The sequence below is a fragment of the Passer montanus genome, unplaced genomic scaffold, assembly GCF_014805655.1.
Source record: "Passer montanus isolate IOZ18808 unplaced genomic scaffold, ASM1480565v1 scaffold124, whole genome shotgun sequence".
NCBI classification, from domain to species: Eukaryota; Metazoa; Chordata; class Aves; order Passeriformes; family Passeridae; genus Passer; species Passer montanus.
The window spans coordinates 958,187-974,075 of record NW_024359167.1 but is presented as its reverse complement, the minus strand read 5'-3'; positions in this window follow the sequence as shown (position 1 = coordinate 974,075).

The following is a 15,889-nucleotide window of genomic DNA, read 5'->3' as shown; positions in this document are numbered from 1 at the left end:
GAGGCCCCAGGCCAACCATCTTGTGTAGACTCATGGATGGGTGGGACTGGAAAGGACAAAAAAAATCATCATTTTTCACCCCCTGCCATGGGCTGGACACCTCCCAGTATCCCAGGGTGCTCTGAGCCCTGTCCAGTCTGGCTTTGGACACTGCCACGGATGCTCATCCAGTCTAAATACAGACTCATGCCATGGGGCTGAGGAACACAGAGATTTCTTCCTTTCCTCTTGTGGAAATGCTCTGATTTGTGAAGCCTGGAAGAAACAGCCAGAAAGGCATCACTGGTAACTGGTGGGGGCAAAATGATGGATGAATCTGGACTGGGTTCTCATTTTGTATCTTGGGTCTTTGTGTTGGCCAGGCCTAGCCTTGATTTTTTTTTTTTACTTTCAAAATATTTAACAGCAAAAAAGTAATTTCCCTGTCTTTCATAACAGCTTGCTTTTGAATTATAAAACAGGTCTTGTGGTTGGGGGGCCATTTTTGTCTTTTCTTCCTTTGTTAGTGTAATGTTCCCTGATGGCAACACTGACACAGTTCATTCTGCCAAATTTCACAAGCTGGCAGTTTTACCAGTGAATATGAAAACAAAAGATGTGCATTTTTTAAACTAAAATATTATTTATATGATTGGGAGCAACAAAGCCAATTGAATCACCTTTAAAATAAACTCCACTTCCACATTTCCTGCCACAGATGGGATTGCTTTTGGACTCGTTTTCCGATACTGACATACCAGTGCTGGGAGTTTTATATGCAAGGGAATACCCCTTTATTGCTGAGGAATATTTCCCATATTTTATAAAAGAAGAATATAATGACTTTAACCCAGGAACACAGAAACAGGGTGTTTTACTTAAAATCACATGAACAAATAGGATTCAGAGCTGAATTCCTAGGGTCTCAGGTGTGAGACAGGGCAGCTGGTTAGAATTAAGCTCCAGATGATTTTGGCAATTTGTGTGACCTCCCCCTTCCCACAGGGCTCCTGTGCAGCTCTCAAGGCCAGGGTGATTCTGCAGGGCTCCATCCCAGTCTCTGCCAGGGCAGGGTGGGGAAGGTGGCCAGGAGCCTGTCACCTCCAGAGGGACAGATGGACCTTCTGGTCCTTGTCCCAAGGTTTCACACTTCCTGCAGCTCCTGCAGTGCCAGGTGTGAGCTGGCTGCAGCTGTGGCCACCCAGAATACACCAAAAAAAGGCAGGTTGGGTAAAATGTCATTGCAACACAGAGCAGGTGATACAATTAATCCTCAAAAAAAAAAAAAAAAAAAAAAGGTCAAGCATGAATCATCAAATGATGTAGGCTTTTAATGGATATCTCCCAGGCCTCTTATATTGCATGAAACAGCAGCCATTCATTTTGTTCTATATAATGCTTCTTCCATAAATAAAACAAACAGTGGATGACAAAGGGGCTTTATTTAGAGTGTCATAAATGCTTCTGTTTTCATCATTTACAAAAAAAACCCCCTAAAAATCAGGGAATTTTCAGCCCACGATTATATAGACCCAGTCCAATGTTTGACTAAACCAGAAGTCTCCATTACTCTCTTCTTTCAGTCCCATTTTCATGAATGCTCTGGCTTAATGAATTAATTAAGTTTAGCATTGCGTCTGCTCTTGTCCATGTGGCAATTCATTTGAGAGCTTTTTAATTCAGAATCTAGTAAGAATCTGCTCCTTTCAGGCAGCCTGCTAATATTAGAGAGGGAGGAAAAGTGTTATCTTACAAACCTGTGATTGCCTTAATAACTACTTCTCAAGTTTTCCCACAGCTTCTGTTTCTGAAACTATTTTATCACCTAAAAATGTATGAAAGGATTAGGTGAGTGGGGTTTTTTGCAATCCTAATGTTACACAAACAGATCTAGTGATTTTGAGGATTTATTTCCCCTTATGCTTTGTGATGGGCAAATGAACACATATTGATGTGAAGACCTTTATTACCAAAACTTTATACCAACTTACAGTTGCAAAGAGCAAGAAAAAACATGTAAAATAAAACCAGAAAGATACCTTTTCCTAAATTTTCAGAATGATTCTATCTAGTTTTAACTTTCATTTCCAGTCATGTTTTCAGTGTGTTTTGTGGGTTCTTTTTCTGGCAACAAATGCCAGTCAAATACTGACAGTCATAGGAAAATAATTTGTATTAAGAGAAGGCACATTATTGCTGCAAGTGTTAATTTCATCATGAATTTGATAGTCTGATACCAATTCAGTTTTTGGCAAGGAATTTTGGGAACTGTAGTCTTCGTGGAGGGCTTGGATGAATTAATTTGTTACAAGCTGAGTAAGGCAGAGACAGGCCTGGTCCCACCCAATGCCAGGTGCAGGTATAAGGGGTAATTTCTGTATTTCTGTTTAATATTTCTGATAGCTTTTGGGTGGTAGGTGTAGCACAGAGAACTCAGCAAGGCATGAAGTCAGATATAATTCAATGCATCCTGGTCGATCCTGATTCCTGCTCAGGTAAGTGTGTACCAGCAATTTTCACATTTACTAAAAGAATTTCTCTTAAAAGCTGGAATTCAAATTTTGGAAGTGCTGATAAAATATTGTGTTCAATGCACTGGGTGTTACACATAAAACATTCAAACGAGTTTCTAGAAGTGATGAGGAGCTAATGAGGAAAAAGGGCTACAGCTGAAAAAAGAAAAAAAATAAATTATTGCTGTGAGTAGTTCACCTGCCTCAAAGGATAGAAACTTCCCTGTGCAGGGAACCAGAGTGAGATCTATTCATCACTTAATTAACACTTAAACCCACAAAATATGGCCCTGTGCTCTGCAGTGATTTTCTCTGAGGACATGAGCACAGAGAACAAGTTTCAAACTTGCAGCCCTTGCTGTTCCTCTGGCAGTCTCATACATCACTGGAACTTTCCTGCAGTGGCTTCAAACTCTGCTGTGCAGTGCAAGCTGGAAATGTTCAGAGTTGTACCAGGCAGCTGATGAAAATTTAAATAATGCACAGGAGCTGAAAGGGAGTGAGCAGCTAAAGCACAAGGTGCCACTTGTAATCCAATCTCTGCTGCAGTCTGGGGCTGAGTATAATTGTTTTTGGTGTCTATTCAGTAAGCCTTAAATCAGATTGGGAATGTAATGATTTGTGGGATGAGTAGCAGAGCAGAAAGCAGCATAAACAAGAAGAAAAACCCTGACTTATTTTTTTTTAATATACTGTAAATGAGACATACTCATACATATGAGTATGTGTGTGTAGGATGAGAGAGAACGACAAAGAAATTATCAACATTTTGAAAAAGATTCTCCAAACATGGACATTTAAATCCTTGACATTCATCCTTTATAAAAAGGCTGATAGGTCAGTTTATACAGTTCTCAAGCATTTCTAGTCTTGTGGGATAACTCCTAGAAAATTTGTACACCTCCTCAAGTTAGTTTCTTCACTGCAACACAATCAACTGTTTTTTCTTGATATAAAGGAATCATCATCACAGTCACATGATCTGAACCATAATATATGGCTGACAATCTGACCATGCCTTAAACAGAATTTTGTGTTTCAGATTGCCTTTCACCCAGGGGTGAAAGAGAATCAAGCATCTCATAGGAGCTCTTTCTGCAGTGTTTTATCCCTCTGATTTGATGATATTTATACAAATCCTTTGTCTATTGCAAACTGAAGGAATGATATGTGAGGTAGACTTTTTAAAAAGAAGGAGTCATTCAGAAGTGAAGAAATAATTTTCAGTTTGGTAGAATTTCACAACAATCAAAGAACATGATTTTTTTCCTTATCAACTGTTTTATAGAATAAATGGATTTCTGCATCACCACTGATTTGTACATGTATTAGGAAGAGAACCACAATGATCCTGATGATCTTATTATTGATGCTAAAGAGAGCTGTATTACTCCAAGTTTTCCCCGAATTCAGAAATTTAAGCCTGAATTGTATTGCAGATGAATCCTTCACTGTGGTACACACCGTGGACAGCACTCACTGAGCTGGGAATTGCATCCTCTGCACAGCTGTCTGCAGGCACTGAGCATCCCCAGGTCCTGATGCCAGAGAACACTCTCATATTTTCCTTAGAATCAGAGGAAAAATGCATTTGGAGGAAAGCTCCTGAGTCCTGCTTCCCCACTGGTACAAGCTCTAAGCAATTCCAGACTTTGTAGTGGCATCCTTCCCTCTGTGAGGCTGGAATGTCTTTCCAGGAAAAGCGGTGTCAGGGTCTGTGTATGGCCATGGGAGGCATTCCTGGAACTCTCTGGTTGGATGCAGCCTCAATGAGTTCAGCCATATCAGAAAAGGTTGTTCTGTATCCTCAGGTGTAGGAATCACAAAACCAGAAACTCACACAGACACTGGAGGATTTGATCTATTAATCTATTTGATTAGATTAATATAAAAATACAATACACAGATAATAAGCAGAAAAATTATAAACGTATGTTTCTATAGTTGTAAGAGTAAGAATATGCCTTGAATAAGTGAAAACTGTACTAATAAGATGGTGAAGAGTTTATAATGTAAGGGTGTAGTTATATAAACTAAGAGTTTAGAAATTATAACAGAAGCATCTGTGTACATGTGAGACAGGACCCTGTTAGACAAAATATCCACAGTACAGTCGAGGTAAGTAAAACAAAATACACTTTGTGACAACTATCTATTAGACTAGAAAGTTATATATTATCTTGTAACAAAGAACTTGTAACTACTTTAAGCTATGGCTGGCTGCCTACTCCTCTAAAATCTCACAGCCTCTGAAACTAATATTTATCTGAGCAATAAATCGTTCTTAACCCAATGATAGTCCCATCCCTTCATTATTAGCAGTGATAATGATCCTCAGGGGACCAGAGCAGGACAGTTTTGCTCTCTCACAGTAACACAGAGCACATTCCTAAGTGTAAATAAAGTAAGGGCATTGGAACCTGAGCCACAGCAGGTGAAGATTGGAAATAAAATTTCTAGTCCCTTGCAAAATTAATCCCTTTTGACAGTTAAGAAAAAAAGGGCTTTCAGATCTTGTTTTGTAAAAAAAAATGTGTTAAGCTTAAAGCCGATCTATGGGACTATAAATAACTTGAATTTTTGAGTAGGAATTGTCATTGTAATACATGGATCAATAAAGAGGATTTATACAGTCCCCAAGCAGATACTTCAGAACAATGGTCAATTCCTCATTACCCTTTACTCTGAGCATGTCTCATTTTATGTGCTATCCTCTCAAAAAATATTTCTGACTGATGCCTGTGTGCTTTGCTGATGATGTTCCTGTGGAATATGTTGCATGCCAAACTTTTACGTGGCCAGAAATAAAAAAGTTCACCCTCCTGCCAATTCTCCTCTCCCATCTCTACTCTGGTTTCTGACAGGAAGGCAGATGTACTTTCCTGAGCTAAATATCATTTAGTCAGTTATCTTTTTACTTATCAACCCTTTGGTACTGAGATGAACTGTGTGTTCATCACGTGTTTTGTGTTATGTTTGAGTCCCGGGTGATAAATGATTTTTAAACATACACCAATCATTGAAATGAAAATGTTATGTGCCAAAATAGTGTCCCTTTCAAGAACTGTGACTGTGTGAACAGATAACTGTGCAAAGAGAGCAGAAGATAAACTTGGTTTAAATTATAAAGTCTCTGGAAGAAAAAAAATTAAAATGTGACATTCAAGCTGGATAAATTCTGAAGTACATCTCAACAGTAAAGAAGAATAAGGAAGATTTGCTCTTGTATTGCCTGAGATTAGTGAATGGTAGAAAGGAAGGGAAAAAGGAGCAAATGATACTGGATTGGTGAGACAAAATGATGGAGGGTAAAAAGTCGCTGCTATTCACAAGAGCTTCCTCAAGCACTAACCTGGTTATTTGTCTCCCTACTGGAGCAGAGAAAGAGCACATTAATAGTTTAATTAATAGCCAGGCTTTAGAGGCTCCAGCATTGCAAGACCCTGTAACATTTTTTTCTTGGAGATTGGTTCCATCAAGAGTCAAAGTGAATTGAAGGGGAGCAATACACTTCTCTCCAGTGTACATTAGGATAAGTTTCCATTGTGTAGTAGCTCGATGACTCGTTTTTTTCAGTTACCTGCACAACACCTCAGAGCTGTAACAAAGTGTTGTTTGACACCTTGCACAAATTAAACTCCTGAAACTGAGACACTGAAGGAGCTGGGCAGGGCTCCACAGAAAGTGTAATAAAGCAGGAACCTTAAAACCTGTGCATGTCCTGTAAGACCAGGAGAGATTTCTTCCCCATTTATGTTAAAGCAGACAAGAGCTGGAACAATCCAACAGAACACACTGTAGCTGGAGAAAGTGTAACAGAAAATAGGAGATTTAGTGTTTCTGTTGTTTGATTACTATTTCTTGTGTTAACAGAGTTGGGACGTTGTTCAGCTGAAGGGAACAACAAGAGGAAAACCTCTCACCGAGTCTTACCAGTGTGACCAATTAATAATGAATGATTTCTTAATATTCAGATATGTGAGCTGCCTCATTACTTAGGAATATTTTAACTGAACCAATCGGGAATTTCTCAGTTCAAAATCTGGATAGTTTTTGGCCTGCAAATTAGTTCACATGTCCCTCAGTCCTGGGAAGTACCTCTGAGTGCAAAGGAAGGGAAAGTATTTCTGAGTAGTCCAAATGGGGATGGTAGTCTCAAGAGATGAAAAAAAATTACTCTGGTTTGCTTTTTGTACCAAAGGGATGCTCTGGATAATCAGTTAAAAAGCCTTTGAAATGAACCTTCAAAAATTTTAGACTCATCCTTCCTTCATAAAAGGCCTTTTTTTCCATCACATCAGTGAGATGAAATGAAGATAAAGGTTGCTCTGTTTAAAATTATTTCCTTCTGACATTAGTTTGAATTTGGCTTTTTTTCACTCTCCAGCAATCTCAGTGGAGATCATGTGGCATGGGCTGCTGTTCCCAGCGCTCAGAAGTTTTACATTTCAATGACATGTTTGTATTCCTAGATCTAAGCAGATAAGAATTGATTTGGGCATGCCCTGAATCTGGAATGTGCTGTCCTGGAGTTAGGGAATAAATGTACTCACAGGTTTGTTGCTGGTGTCCCAAAGGGAGTTGTGGCTGGAGGAGAGGGTTCTGGATGTCAGTGCTGCTGAGCTGAGCCCTGCCCTGTGCTCAGTGGGAGTGCAGTGAATCCCTGCTGGGTGGCACCTGCTGGGAGCCCACTCTGGAGCCCACTGGCACCCACAGCAAGGACTGCAGGGGCTGCTCTGGCATGGGGAGGTCTTGGGAAAATGGCCTTGATTGTCTGTGCTCAGCTGGGCTGTGAGGAGGAAACACAGGGGGCCTTCTCTTGGGAAAAGTGGAGGGTGTGTTTTGTGAGAGGAAATAACACATTCTGGGTGATACTGGGGGAAAGCTTGCAGCTTTCTCACTCAAATTATTGATACGTCACAAGCCTCTTGCTCTTTCTGTTCATTACAAATGATGCCTCAGGTTTAGCTTTTATATTTTTCAGATTTTGTGCTGCTTTAGTGTGTGGGTCTGAGCTTCATATTAAGGGATGGTGAGCTCTCTGCACAGAGCAGGGAGACAAAACAATTCCAGCTCTAGCTGGGGACCAAGGACAAATGATCCAAATCTCAAGCCCAAGAGCACAAACAACGTGGACTGAAGAGAGAAAAACAAGAAGGATGGGACTGCATGGGCTAAAGGTGTAACTGGACAATGAACTGCAAGATTCAAATGGAGCAGAACTTATAAAAGTGAGAGACCCCATGAGCAGTCGTGCATTTTGGGACCATTTTGGTTCATCTTTGGGGCAGCCCTGGCTGGGCTCTTGTGCTGCCCAAGGTGGATCCATTGAGGAGATCCTTTTAATAAATCCCTGCTTTATTCTTTAGTTCTGTCCATCCTCTGTTCTAGGGCAGCCTCTCAAGGCATCCCAATGTGTGTGACAGTCACACATTGGGGTCATCAGATCATCACCTCCTCCCTCAACACACCCCCTCTCCCTCGGGATTGTCTCTGTGTGAGTTGTCCTAAGATAAGAACATGTGGGAATTGCAGGAGGAACTCTCTGGGTGCCCAAATGATGGATATATTCCGGAGATGGGGAGCTGTGCTAATTTGCTTTGGTGCACATCAGACTGCAAAAGGGTATAAAATGTTAGTGGAGGTTGGGCCAACTGGATAAACTGGTGTCCCAAGGTTGCAGGCAGGTTCTGGGTGGATCCCCTTCTTGGCAGGGACTCCTGCAGGGTATGTCCAGGTCTGGCCTGACCACAGGGGACACTCCCTTTGGGATGGGTGACTAAGGGCCAGATTGTCCCACAGGGAGATGAAACCCCAAAGCAGCTCCACAGGGGCTCTGTGCCTGTGCATTCTGCCAACCTGTGCATTCCCACCCAAACCCATTTCTGTTACCACCCTGCAGACCTGCTTCTATTACAGACTGCACTGGCAACATTTCTTCACTGTATCAGCAATAAATCTGATCGTAATCCTCCACCTAAGCAGTGCTGCATTTCTCATGTGTGAGTGAGAGCCTTCTCTCCACTGCTGTGCTCCAGTGTGCCAGCTGGGGCCCGAATAAACAGGGGGGCATTCTGGACAATGAGATTTTTTTCCCAATAGTCATGATCCAGAAGGCTTTAGGTAACAATGTTCCATAAACTATCCATCCCAATTCCCAACCATTTCCTGCACCAGTGAAAATCTGCAGTAATTTCAGCAGAGTCATCCAGAGCAAGGGAAAGGAGCTGTCACTGGGTTTGCCTAACATCCTGCTCCTTCATTTCCACTGGACACTGACCTTGGTAATGCCTGTGCAACAACCCCCATTAGCAATTCTGCTTTCATCTTGTTTGCTATTTTATTTGTCCTGTATGATAAAAGGTCCTAGCTATTTTTTCCTTCAGTTTTAGGGAAAAGCAGTAGGCCTGAGGAGAATGCAAATGACTTCTGCTTTGCTTTTTGTGTTGATTATGGATAAAAGGATGAGATAATAGTAGTTCCATAAAAGATCAACATTCTTTAAAGGTATGACAGATTATGCATTCTTTGTTATCTAAATATTTCCTTCTCCCCATTCTCTGTGTTTTGAAAATAACAGAAGTTATCAATCACCTGGAACAGTGCTGATGTTTCCATGGCAGTTTAACAATTAGGTCTATTCACCAGGGGCCCTGATTAGTCCAATAAAATCTTTTGTGCAATTCTTTCAGACAGAATATCACCCTGTGTTGCCAGCCTAGGAATAAAACAAAATAATTCTGGCCACAGGCACTTATTTTCTCATTGATACACAACACTTTAGCCTTAAATGCCTTTATTGTGCTCCTCTAGGCTTCTCAGGACGAGAGCCCATGACCAGGAGAGGAGCCCTTGAACTGTTTGCTGTGTTTTGTCCAGCTAAGCTGCACATCAACATCTAAGATTGCCTCTCCTCCTGAGTTCTTGTAAGCCAGATTTAGGAGTGGAATGATTAAATGATCTCAGTTTATTAGATGGGTTCTTCTACCCATTGTTAGTGTGCTCCCCTATCTGCCACATGAGCCCCAACTTCTCATGGCCTTGGCTCACAGGAGGAAACCCCATCCCCACAGCTGGGATGTGAGTGAGGTTTCTGTCACACTTCTGTTCACGTTCTCTTGTCCATCCAGGTGACATTGCTGAGCTGTGACATTTCTTAGGAAGGGGCTGATAAAATTGACATGAGAAAAAATTTTAGATTCACATTGGACAGCATAATAAATATAGTAAGAACAATATTGCAAGTAATATATTTTTGTGGGGTTGGGTGTTTGACACTTTACAGATAACAACTTCTTTGGAGATATTTTAAATCCAGAAACTGATGTCAAAAAATTTTAGATTCACATTGGACAGCATAATAAATATAGTATGAACAATATTGCAAGAATATAATTTTTTGTGTGGTTGGGTGTTTGACACTTTACAGTTAACTTCTTCTTTGGAGACATTTTTAATCCAGAAACGGATGTTTACTTTGATTTCTTTGAAAAATTCTCCATTCCATTACACTGAAAAACAATGCTGTCTACAGTGGATTAATTACATTTGCCTCATTACTTCTTGACATCTTCCCCACACTAGAAATTTGTGTGGTTTAGTTCTGTGTTAAGATGGTACAAGTCTGTGCTGCAGACTAAAAGAACAGGAATCTTAAGGGAGGGTAGATCCAGGTGATGCTATAGTATAAATGTCCTGGTATGCACTGGAAATCATACCCTGGAATATTAGGTTAGAATGGCAGAGCTGGCTTTTATTGAAAAACAGACAAAAAGGAGATAGAGGGGCTTAAGAATGGGACATTGAGAAAATGACTCATTCTTGTGGATGCTGTTTGTCAGTGCAGGATTCCAAAGTTTAAAAAAACCTTAAAGGTATTTGAATATTTCATTATTATTTTGTTTAATAATAACACAGAAGGGTATACCACAGAACTCAATATCCAGCATAAGCAGAACAGACAACTGGGGATACAAGAATCAGAAAGTCACCCTAGGACACACATCTGGTCTGAAAACTCTTGTCATCCTCACTTTGTTTTGTACAGCTTTTGGGTTTTCTTCCTGTCAATTAGTATGACCTCTCCACTTCTCTAAAATACAGGGAAACCTGATGGAGTGTGAAGTTCTCATAAACAACTAGTCTGTGACTATACCCCAAGATAATCAATGCCAAGTAGATTTAAAATATGGTCATCCTCTTTTATTCAGAGGGAACAGGTGCTCAACCTGCATCAAGGGACCTGGAATTCCTGAATATCCTGTTGAATCCTTAGAGATGGAAATGGGACATGCAGAGCAGAGATCTTATTCAGGTTTGCATATATATAAATATAAATATGAGGTATCATCTACCTACATGCAGCCTGTAATTTCCTTCAGATTGATTGGTGGGTTTCAGTGCTAATTTAAGTCTTTCTGAGAGAATATGTTGTGTTTTCTATGAACTAAACAGCAGAGGCTGACCTTTGAAAGTACCTTGAATTTTCAAATGTGTTCCCAGGAGCTGGAGCAATGCCCAAAGTGATCTGGTGTAAAATCAGTAGACTTTGCCAAGTGGACCATTATTTTGAGCTTCATGTGTAACCAACATTTTGATAAGAATAATATATAGCTATGTCTTGTGGAGGTGCTCTCCCTAGTAGATATCAGGGACTTACAAAGGCACTGAGGTATCTGTCAATATATTTGATGTATCTGAAGTATTCTTACAGATCTGTCCATGGATTTCTTGATCAGATAGCTGGTTATGTAATCACCATGATTATCCCAAATTAATGTGCTGAAAATTATAATGTATTGCACAGTTCATTTTCATTTACATTATTTAGTCTTACTGGATTAACTCAGATCAGTAATGCTTGTTCTCTCCTGTATTGGTTAAATATTTCTCTGTTGGGTATACTGTTCAACATCAGCCAAGTACTACATGATTCAGGATGGACATTGGCACAAAAGCCCCAAATAATCCCTTATTCAGGGAAGAATGCTGGATTAATTTGGAGGATTTTTGCATGACTGCAGAAGAAAGAAAGAAATATGAGGACAAGTGCTGTGGTAGGTACTGAGAAAGCAGAAGGTGGCAGAAAGTATAATGTGTCACAGCAGCCTGGTGCCTAATTTTGTGCTATTTTCAGACTGAGAACCTAGATTTTGAAAATTAAATATTTTTACTGTGTTGACCATTTTAAAGTCAGGGCTGTTGTCCATACAATTCTGTCCTGTAGTGCACTAAGCTGCCTGAGATTCTTCTAGCAACTCAATATTAAAAATGCAGGCAGCAGCAAAAAAAAATTCCTAGTATAACGCAAGCAAAACCTCTGTAAAACCTCCTTACCCCAATCACCTCACCTTGAGATGAGTTTTGGAATTGAACTTGATTTTAATGAACTGAAAAATTGAACGTTCACGTTCAAACCACGCTGACCTTTGATATTGTACTTGCTCACCAGATATTTTTCAGTGTATTCATCTCTCCCCACAGTCCATTGGAGAGTTCCATATCCATCAGCTGACTGCCTTGGTAGCAGCTCAGTCCAAGCTAACAATGTTTATCTCAAACAAAAAACAATGGCAGAGTTCTTCCAGTAATGCAGAAATTTTTTTTGTTTAATGTCTTGTCATGTTATGCTCGGATGTCAGTTTCCAGTTAGATAAAATGAAAATTATATCCTTAAGCAAACAATGGGGGATTCTGCCAGTGTGACCTTTAGGGTCAATCATCTCATTAGCAGTCAGCTTTTACAACTGCATGTTATTTATATGAGAGGGATTTACAAGCTGTTGCTAAATAACAAATTAAATTGTCCATGAGCCATTGTCATCTGATAGAGAAATTCCCTGTGGGTAATAGGCTGCTGCTCTCTCAATGGGAAGTTTTGGAAACATTTAATACAATTTATTTTTTGCCAGCATAACCTTTATAGGGAACAGTCCCTTTTTTATGATGACAGAAAACTGTGCCACCAGTGCAAACAGCTCCAGATGCACAGTGAAATTCAACAGTCACAAACCACAAGCCTCATTTTAATGAATGCTCACAGGCATCTCTCTCATCTGCTAATTGTTTTCAATCAAATTTAAAATACCACAAATAGAGAGCAGCTCAGTAGTGCATTTACAGTCTCCATTAACTAACATTTTTTATTAAATATATTTAAAAAGCAATAATCTGAGAAGATAGCTTTAGGAAAGGCATGCATATCTGCATTTTGAAAAATAGTAGTATTGTTTTAAATAAGCTGTCAGCTGGAGCACGATGTGACATAATAGAGAAATATGGTGTGACATCATACATACAATGTTCTTGAAGATCAGTGAGGGCGGATTTCTGGTGTGTCTGATGGTGGTGCTTTACACTGACACATTTTTCTGTACAAGAACTTTAGTTACTCTCACAGGGGCCCTTCATTTTGCAGGTTTTGCTGTTTCTGTCTTAATCTTTCAGGTATGTCAGTCCTAAATATTAGTCTGCTCATACAAAGTCCATTAATTGCTCTGTTTACAATCAAATTGCTTATTACTTTTAGAAGTCATAAGTCATTGTGCTGCTGTGTGTTTGAGCTTACCTCACTTTTGTGCATTCTTTTTCAATACTGTCCTTTTTAAAAAGAAAACAAAAAACCTGGTCTAGTCCTAGTCTATATTTTCCCCTGTTTCCAGACTTCATTTTTGACTGAAAAACACTGGTATCAAGATAAGTCCAAAGAAAAGCTGCTTCTGTACTTGTACACTGTACTTGTCCTGACCTCTCTTTAGGCTGCACATGGATAGACAGAGAAGTGGAGAGCTGCATCCAAGGCTTCTGAGTTCCTTACAGGACACTGGCTCTGGAAAAGAAACAGGATAGAGTCAGGTACTTAAAAACAAAACAAAAACCCCCTAAACTTTCCTACACTTTATTATTTGGTGTATTAGAATTTGGCAGGTGGGGTAGGGGAGCCTCATCCCTGATGCTGTAAATCCAAGCAAAGCAATGCTCACTTTGCATAAGAACTAAATGCAATTTGTGAGATCTGCCTTAATCTGTGCCGCAGTCCAGTCAAGGCAGCCAGTCCTTGATAATTCACTTCCTCTATGACCTGAATCAATGCCAGACTAATTTCCCAAATATAATCAAGGCCAATGATTTTTGAGAAGTCTGGTGACTCTGTAACAGATAACACCACCCACAGCAGGCCTGCGTGCTGGCTCTGTGTTTAAATTTATGATAAACATACAAGAACTGCCCTGCAGGACATACATGACCTAAAACTATTCTAATTTCTTACACAGCAGGAATGTAAACCCATTTATTTGCAGAGAGAACTTTTGTAAGGGTAGTGGCTCTATAAAGATTATTACTTTTTTCTAGGTTTCCATGAAAAGATGAATCTTAGTTTAGACTGGTGAGAAGCCTAAGAGAATATGGAATTTTCACCTCTGGAAGGGCATGGTCTGTGCCTAACTCCTGATATATTTATCATGGACTAGAAAATTGAACAAATTACCATGTTAGAAGCTGTGGCTACCCCTGGATCCCTAGCAGTGCCCAAGGCCAGGTGGGACAGGGCTTGGAGCACCCTGGGACAGTGGAAGGTGTCCCTGCCCCTGGCAGGGGGTGGCACTGGATGAGTTTTAAGGCTCTTTCCAAACTGTGCCATTCTGTGATTCAATGGTTCTGTGATCAATTCTGAATAGCTCTGAAACAGATTCAATTAAACACACTGTTACTCAGCTAAAACTCACAATTAGACTTTTTCCTCCTCACGTGTCAGAAGGACATTGTCTAAACCCCACAGCTGGAGTTCATGTTAAAGAAGAAACAATATTTAAGGACAGCTGAGAGCTTTTGGAAAACAACTCAGCAGAAAAGGGCAAAATAATAATAATTACTTTAAACATGTGCAAGTGTTTTAGGAGTTAGGCATTCCACATTCTCCACTCATAGTACTGTGTACTCCATGCCTAGCTCCAGAATCTGCATCTCAATGAAAGACTTCTGCCAGATCCTGGGTATCATCTGCTGACATCACTCTGTGCCACGTGCTTAATTCAGGTCCCCACAATCCCTTGAGTGGCTTCTGGTTTTTATTTCTGCTCCCTGCCCAGCCAATGGCAGGGTGAGCTGGGTGTTTTGTTACGTGCGTCAGCAGCAGAACTGCAGCTGGGTCTCACTTGAGAACTTTTATTAGAAAGATGATGTATGAAGCAGAAGGAACACAGCTTGACTTTCAGAGCCCAGACTGAGGCTGTTGCTCGAGCAGTTAGAGGAGTTTTTGACATGCAAATTTTGCATGGTTTTGGTACAAAGGCAAATGCTGGAGGATAAAATCCGTGTTCCAGCATATACAATTTACAGTGAGCAGTGTGAACCACACTTTGGTAGGTGCACCAGGGCAAGGAGCCACACAGGCACTGTGACAGGGACATCAATGTCTACAAACAGCTGAGCTGCAGCAAGCCCTGTTGTGGAATTGACAGTGGCTGAACAGGGCATAATAAGGAGCAATAATGTGAAACGACCACATAAAAGGAAACACTTAAACGTTAAGGAAAAAGAATCCTTAACAGCGAGAAAATTACACAGCGGAAGTAGCTATTTTTAGAGATATTTGAAATATCTCTCTGTGCTGCTCCAAAGTGTGATATCACTTGACAAGGAGTTATGAAAGTTGCAGCTTCTTTATCCATTGTGTCTGTTTAGTCACATTCACTGATTTTAAGTGACAACAACTTGGTTTTATATCAGGCAGTTCTTGTCATGGGCACTGACAAGTAACAGAGGGAGAGAAAAAGGTGAAGTTTACTGGGCTTTGGTTAAAATTGGGGAAATTTGTGTTCTTTAGGGTAAGTTGACAGTGTCTTTTGGATTCCTGAAATAATATTGGTATTTTAGGACTAATTTTGTAGTAATAGCAGTAGACAAGTCACGTGAAGTAAAGTGCAAAATTCAGCCATATGGCTGCTCTAAGCAGAAGCAAAACTTTAAAGCTGTGCAGTAGAGAGTTACTGAGACTTGGTGTAACAGGGTGCAAAAAATCAAGGAGTCTTTTTTTGAGGAAAGAAATCTTTAATTAAACTGTTGTTAGTGCTACAGAGCCTATTTTTGTAGTCCAGCATGGTAGCAGCCTTTAGGTCTCAGCCTCATTTTGCCAGTTACAATGAAAAATGGAAAAAGTCCAAAGTTGGAGTAGTATGAACATGCTGAAATGCACAAGAAATAGTGAAAGTTGGCACCAGATCCTCTCTATAAGAAACAATGAAGTTTGCATCCAGAGTTCCTTTAGTGTGATGAACTGTGATAGCACTTTTTTAATTATGAGCAGTCAATACTTTACATTCATGAACCACATGAAAAACAATTTTAGTGTATCTATTTATATACATATATGGTATGGTATAGCATTTAAAGTTGTA